The sequence below is a fragment of the Limulus polyphemus genome, unplaced genomic scaffold (genome assembly GCF_000517525.1).
Source record: "Limulus polyphemus unplaced genomic scaffold, Limulus_polyphemus-2.1.2 Scaffold703, whole genome shotgun sequence".
Lineage (NCBI taxonomy): Eukaryota > Metazoa > Arthropoda > Merostomata > Xiphosura > Limulidae > Limulus > Limulus polyphemus.
The window spans coordinates 384,514-391,040 of record NW_013666313.1 but is presented as its reverse complement, the minus strand read 5'-3'; positions in this window follow the sequence as shown (position 1 = coordinate 391,040).

Genomic DNA, 6,527 nt, shown 5'->3' with positions numbered 1-6,527 from the left:
GAGACGGTTCAAGAACAAATATTCAAATTCTCACACTAGGGGAATTTAACGTTGTTTTTTAATATTTCCTTATACGATTGAAACTTAAAACTTATATAATATCAAACTTGATTTATTATCTATGGTGTGATGTAAAGTTTGACTTGCCCGCATGCTAAGGGTTAATCACGCAAGCGCTACCTAGGGTGGAATCAGTCACGTGAGCACATTCACGTTCTCTTTCAGAGCGTTGGAGTCACTAGTTTCCCATTTTTCATGCTATTGCTGATATTTACGGTGAGATTCGCTTATCGAGTAAATTGTTTGTTTGTTTTGAATTTCGCGCAAAGCTACACGAGGGCTATCTGCGCTAGCCGTCTCTAATTTAGCAGTGTAAGACTAGAGGGAAGGCAGCTAGTCATCACCACCCACCGCCAACTCTTAGGCTACTCTTTTACCAACGAATAGTGGGATTGACCGTCACATTATAACGCCCCCACGGCTGAAAGGGCGAGCATGTTTGGTGTGACGGGGATTCGAACCCGTGACCAGCAGATTGCGAGTCGAGTGCCCTAACCACCTGGCCATGCCGGGCCAATCGAGTGAAATATAAACTCAAAACTACCACATCAAACATTTATAATTCTGTGAAAAGTGAAGCTGAAATACCAGAGGATGCGTTCGGTCAAATTTCAAAGATGGGACATGTGATAACTGATATTATTCTCAACATACGATATACCATAAACCAGTACTGGTACTGACGGCCCGGTACCGGTACTGGACACCGACTACCGCCGGTACTGGTACCGACTGCAAACCCTGTAATAAAATTGATCAAAATCGGATAAAAATTGTTCGAGATACCCTGTAATCACAAATACACACAGACACACCACAGTGTAGACAGTACCCTAGATACGGTCCAGGCGAGGGTAAAAAAAAATGTTCTAGTGATTTATTCTGAATTTTAGTTCTGTTGATGAATTTGTTTGTTTGGTTATTTCAGATAATTCACTCAAAGCTACTCAAGGACTATCTGCGCTAACAGTTCGTAATTCTGAACTGACAGACGAGAGGGAAGGTAGCTAGTCAACAGCACCCACCTTCAACTCTTGGGATAATCTTGTCTCACCGAATAGTGCGATTTGACTGTCATACTTGTAGCGTACTTATGGCTTCAAACTACGAAAAGAGTTATGCGAACCATTAACCCCGATTTTTTTCTAGTGAATTACTTTGTTAACTAGATTTATAGTAGACAACCTGCTCTAAGGTTTGTTTGTTGCAGAAGAAGTTTAACCTGTTCTAAGGTTTATTTGTTGCAGAAGACGTTTAACCTGCTTTAAGGTTTGTTTGTTGCAGAAGATGTTTGATACGCTTTCATTATAGATATGATACAAAGTTAACGATTATTCTTTATGTGTTGTAATTTTTATTAAAAGCGATTTTCACTAATAGTACTGGTTTGATTTACGGTTAATTTTACCGCACTTCTTTTTTCGTTCTAATTATCAGCCAGAAGACTGGGTATATTGATTAATCAATTTATTTATCATAAACATAAAGCTATCTACTAAATAATTAATTATTTCATTAATATTCAATGTTATGTATTTATCAAATAACTGATACACATAATTCCGATAGTGTAAACCCAAAATTACTCTCATGAATCTTTTATGAAGAAGCAACACAGAATTCAAGTATTTGCAACAAGTATTTGCATATATTAAATGTGGATGAATACAATTATGATATAAACTCATCAAACAGTTCCAATTTAGTTAATGTTTTACTTTGTTTACTATGTATATCTAAATATCTTGTAAGTATTTTCTTGGTTGTACTTATGCGCTCAGACCAATTATATTTATCATCAGTAACAATATCAAAAACATTGTTGATAAAAATCTTTTAAACAATACTCTATATATATATATACATACATATATTTACTTCCTCACAATTAGTATTTTTATTTTTATTGAAAAAAAGTGTAAATTTAGTCTTTTAAAGATTTACAAACAAATCACTTTCACTAATCCAATAATTTAGCCTACCTAATGATAAATTAACCATTTCAACTAAAGACCCCAAATTCTTATTATGAGCTAAAATTGGAGTGTTATCTACAAATAAAATATGATTTATATCAAATAATAAATCCGATATATCATTAATGTTAGACCCCCAGTGGAACAACAGTATGTCTGCGGATTTCGATTCTCGTGGTGGGCAGAGCACAGATAGCCCTTTGTGTAGATTTGTGCTTAATAACATTAACATATAACCAAAACAACAGTGGTTCCTGAACATAGCCCTAAGGAACACCTTTCTCATTTATTAATTCATCAGAATATTTGTTCTCGATATTAACTATTGACAGTTTGTTTATTATACATTTCACCTCTTATTACCATAGTGTATATATTTTAAAATAATTTATGACTTACACAAGCAAATTATTTAGATAATTCTAAAACAATGCTATGACAAATTCACTTTTCTGCATTTTATCAATAATACCATCACATAAAACTTGAATAGTTTATTGTGTCGATTTGCCCTTACGAAAACCAAACTGATATTCAGATAATAAATCAAATTTATTAACAAAATCCCAAAGTCAACTGTAAATAGACTTTTTAATATTTTTGAAAATATGTTTAATATATTTATTGGTCCATAATTACTAATTTGTCTTTTATCTCTCTTTTTAAACTATGGTATGATTTTTGCCTTTTTTCAAAGAATTTGAAAATATTTATTTTTCAATAATTAAATCAAATATGTATTGCAATGGAACAGCAATACAGTCAACGATTTTTGTTTATAACTACTAAAGAAATATTGTCCAATCCAAATGCTTTAGTATTTTTAATTTAATTTTGAAATATAAATTATTTCACTAGAGGTTATTGAATTCACAGATTTACTTGTCAAATTATCGTTAAGGTTATCAATTATATTTATTACCCTTGTGATTAATTTGTTTCATCAATTGCTCTATTCCATTAATAAAAAAGAAGAAAAAATTGAATGCATTTGTTTTACTTAGTGAATGTATTATTATGAACAATAGATTATTTTGTTGGTGATTTATTCAATAATATATTATTAATGTAGTGTCATTTACTTTTGCATCACTATAAATGTTCTTAATATTTCCTAATATTATAAGCAGATAATTTTTTCTAACACATTATGATTATTTTTATCGCCATTATTACCAGATAATTTAGCTTTGAAAGCTAATTTATTTGTTACCCTTATTTTATTTTTGTTTACCCAACGTTTATTTTTATCAAATCTAATACCTTTATTGTTACTACAGGCAAACAAGTTATCGTAATAACTCCAGGAAACTTTTAAAATATTCATAAACATAATTTATATCATGTATACCATATAAGTATCCCAATTCATTAGTTTAACTTATTGTATAATATCTATATATTTATGTCATTAATTTTTCTATAAGTTATTTGTTTCCCATCTGGGATACAGCAAGGATTCATTAAATAAAAACGGTATAATGATCAGCAACCAATGGACATACAACTTCAACATTCAAATACCAAACAAGTAAAATTAAAATTTTAAACTTTGTAAATTCTGTACAATTTCAACCGTATTCTTTCTCAAACTTCTTGCATCAATATAATATATTGACAAGTTAGTAAAATTAGACATTAAACTTTGTAAATCCTGTAAAATTTCAACCGTATTCTTTCAAACTTCTTGCCTCCATATAATATATTGACAAGTTAGTAAAATTAGACATTAAACTTTGTAAATCCTGTAAAATTTCAACCGTATTCTTTCAAACTTCTTGCCTCCATATAATATATTGACAAGTTAGTAAAATTAGATTTTAAACTTTGTAATTCCTGTAAAATTTCAACCGTATTCTTTCTCAAACTTCTTGCATCCATATAATATATTGACAAGTTAGTAAAATCACCAGCTTAATTTTAAATTAGATCAATTTAAATACAAGAACCCATATTATAAAAATCTAGATCTAAGTGGTTGAAACTGTATAAATTATTTTCCACCATTAAAATGAAAATATAAATATATTACATTACAATATTATGAATCATTTTCATTTCTGATCGGTATAAAATTTGTTGTTTCCTCTTTTCTGATAAAAATTCTACCATCCTTAACCTATAAAGATGAATAATTGTTTTTCCTTTTAATATTCCTTGTCTTGTGGAATAATCGCTTACGAATGGTGATAGATGCTTATTTACATATATATATATATATTTTGTGTTCTTCATTAGCAATTTCTGCTTCCTTCCTTGTTAATTGGTTCTTTTTTTTTTCATACCTTGCAGCAAGTTTTAAAGAAGAGGCCTGTTACTAAATATTACTATTATAGACCTTGGAAATTTTCTATTTATTTATTTTCCACTTGTTCTATGCGAGGTTTCTGTGTCATTAAATCCCACTGTGATGTCTAAGGAAGCAGTTACCCTTGTAACTACTACCTCTGTATTCCCATGCTCACCAGATTTTGATTATAACTTTGTTGCTCTACTTCGTTAAGCGTGTAAGTCAAGTTTGAAATCTCCGCTGTTGACAAAACGCTTTTACTTTTTATTTTTTGTATTATATTTTATTATCACACGGTTCTTTTAAAACTATTTTTACTTGATTTAAAAATGTATCATATCTCTGAAAAAAGTTACTTTCAGATAGTTTTGAAGTCATTGGGTATCATTTTTAATCTCCTGTAATGCTAATGGACTTACAGCTCAATAAATCCAGCACAGTAAAAATGGTATGCACCACAACGTTTCGCATTACACTTTATCTAATCAGTTCCTTCGATGATATCTTCATTACGCTCCACACGTTTTCGCTAACTTCTTTCGCCGCCGTGCCAGTATTTCATGTCTGTAACAACACTCAGTAGTTAGACTGTGAGAAGTGGTGAACCGTTTTTGCTAAAGGGCTTTCGTAGGCCTTACATAAGCAACTACAATTAGCTTTAATTGAGTTAATACCTTTTTATTAATTACAGTGTTTGAAGCACTCCTTGAGGAGAAAAGCAAGACCTCGTGTTTGTATTTTCAACCTGAACAATATGTTATGAAACACATAGGCTAAACTATCAGGTCACCCAAGTTTCGAACTTAGTCATCCTTAATTTATAACAACTGACTAGAAGGAGGACAACCAGGTAAGTAGCATCCGCTGCCTACAAAGCCTCTCTTAACCAAATAGAAGGATTATAACGCTCTCAAGTTCATAGTGCAGAGCGTTATAACGGACTGTTTTTGAACACGTTTAGAACAAAATATTATATACAGATACACCAGTTGATATTACTGTTTTTTGTTTTATATAAATGATCAACATTTCTTCGACTATTCAGTACGATATTTATATTTACTTACCGGGGTATCGAATGTAGTTTCTTTTAAGTGCAATTTTCAATTGTTGAAACTGATCTTGAACTGACTGATTAGTTATTCCGGAGTAAACTATTAATAATAATGCTTCTAAGATATTAATAACTACAAGCGACTTCTTATTATTAATCAATATTTTGCACGACTATATACGTTGCAGAAATATGAATGTTTGGAAGAATTATCTGCATTATCATTATGAAATACAATCATTGCCTCTAATTTAATGACTAAACTTATAAACTTCAGTTGAAAAGACTTTCGAGAATAATGGGCTAACTAAGTGAAGTAAACATACACGAAAAATATACGTAATTGTATTAAGTTCATGTTTAGGATCGAACACGTAAAATATTGTAGGCAGAAAATTACTTAGTTATTGAAAAACAACAAATACAAAATTTCTATTGGGTATACATTTTAAAACATTCCACAAAATCCAAATGTATTTGTAAATTACAGTATGTATAAGAGAAATAATTTCTGGTTGGTTGGCTTTTATCTCTTTTTATAAAGATATTATATATAAAGAGTACACGAAACTATGTGTAATATTTTCTTGATAAATTTATTTGTTTAAATTAAACACAAAGCTACACAATGGGATATCTGTGCTCTACCCCCACGGGTATCGAAACACGGTTTCTAGAGTTCTAAGTCCAAAGACATGTCGTTGGGCCACTGGGGGAGCTTTTGTTGTTGTTGTTTTTTGTTCCTGGATTCCGAAATCTCTTTTTATTTTGTAACTTTAACTTTGATGATTCCAAGTTGAAATAGGACCATATAGACTTGAAGTAAAAGTTACATCTGAAGTTGCGATTGAGGGTACAGCTTATAAAACGTATATATTATGGATAGAGTTATTGAAGCTATAAAATATGATGCTTGCTTCTGAAACGTGAGAATACTTGTTACTTTTTCTTTTCAATTGGCATCAGATTTGTATCACTAAAGAGCTTCAAAGAATCATTCTATAAATTCTGAAGTAACATTGAAACTAAAAATGAAGTGTTCAAGTCAATCGAATGATATATGTCTTGCGAAAATCTATATTGTAAATAAGAAAGACTTAATTCGTGATATTACACTAATTCGAATAGATGGTCTTGTTTGTATATT